The 1,328-nt window shown below is 29.6% G+C and overlaps 1 non-coding gene across 1 annotated transcript; it reads left to right on the top strand.

Moving 5' to 3' along the window:
- TRNAA-AGC (transfer RNA alanine (anticodon AGC)) lies at positions 1-73 on the top strand. The gene has a single exon. It is a non-coding gene; the product is annotated as a tRNA-Ala (tRNA).
- Positions 74-1,328: the final 1,255 nt, after the last annotated feature.

Below are 1,328 nucleotides of genomic sequence, written 5' to 3'. Positions count from 1 at the left end.
GGGGATGTAGCTCAGATGGTAGAGCGCTCGCTTAGCATGCGAGAGGTACGGGGATCGATACCCCGCATCTCCATCTTTTTATATTTTACAATAATGGTCCTTTACCTTCCAAAAGTTTAACACTTTTTTTTTTTTTCAAATAAAAAATGATGCAATGACCAGTTTTTTTAATTTATAATCTTGTTCGTCATCATTACAAGCTGAACATACATTATGCGTAATAATTATAAATGATAAATTCAAAACTGTAAACCCATTTCTTTAATTTTGGGTTTAATTATGTAAAAGATCAATTAGTTATCCGATTTATCACACTATTATCCAAATTATTTTTTACAATAAGTCTACTTTCTAAGTTAAGTGATATTTCTAGTTTTATTTTTGTAAGTAAGTTATTGCTATCAACTAAAGAATTATGAGAAATTGTCAGAAAAGTCTCAATATTTTCAGAAAAGTTACACTTTAGTCCCAAGATTTTTTTTTGAACATAAAAGTCCCGATATTTTGTAAAAACATGATAATATGTCATTTCGTGTTAAAAGAAAAAAAATGATTTTTTTGTAAACTTGAGCCAAAATGAAATAATCGAGACTTTTATGTTCAAAAAAAATCTTGGGACTAAAGTGTAACTTTCCTGAAAATATTGGGACTTTTCTGACAATTTCCCAAAGAATTATTTATAGGACATAATATAGATCAAATTCATAGAAAATCAAGTTTGGCATATAACAAAACTACAAAAGCAAAAGGTATCCTATTTTAGACCATTGTGCAAGTCCAACCTTTTTTGGACTCAAACCATAAGAACCATTCTTGCAAGAGTTTTTTAAATTTAGATGGGTTGATTGGTATTGTAATCCTCATGTTTTCCTGTATTTTTTTTTCCTATCTATTTGTTAGTGTTTTACTAGAATTCCGTTCACTCCAAAAAGCTATATGCATATACATATATGTCGAGGGATGCATACATATAATCTCTCTCTCTCTCTCTCTCTCTCTCTCTCTCTCTCTCTCTCTCTCATACAAAGCATACAATGGAAGTCGAAATATAGTAAATTAAACATTCTAGAATGCAACATAAAATGTAAATAATACAAAATATCCAAAATATAATCGGATGGCTTGTCTTAAGATCGAACTATGGGTTACTCCCGATCTACGTATTGAGACATTTTTCTAAATGAACATGTGTAAGTCTAACAACTTAGTATTTATATATTTATTTTTTTAGTAGCGCACAGAAGGATGAGATGCATAAAAGCCATTTCCATCACAATTGAATTTATAACAATTAAGATCTTGTAGACAGTCGTGTAACTTTTTGACAT

This window comes from Lactuca virosa, chromosome 9, assembly GCF_052849685.1.
Source record: "Lactuca virosa cultivar CGN04683 chromosome 9, Lactuca_virosa_CGN04683_v6, whole genome shotgun sequence".
In the NCBI taxonomy this organism is placed as follows: domain Eukaryota; kingdom Viridiplantae; phylum Streptophyta; class Magnoliopsida; order Asterales; family Asteraceae; genus Lactuca; species Lactuca virosa.
Note: the sequence above shows the minus strand (reverse complement) of the source record. Positions and strands in the feature narration are given on the sequence as shown.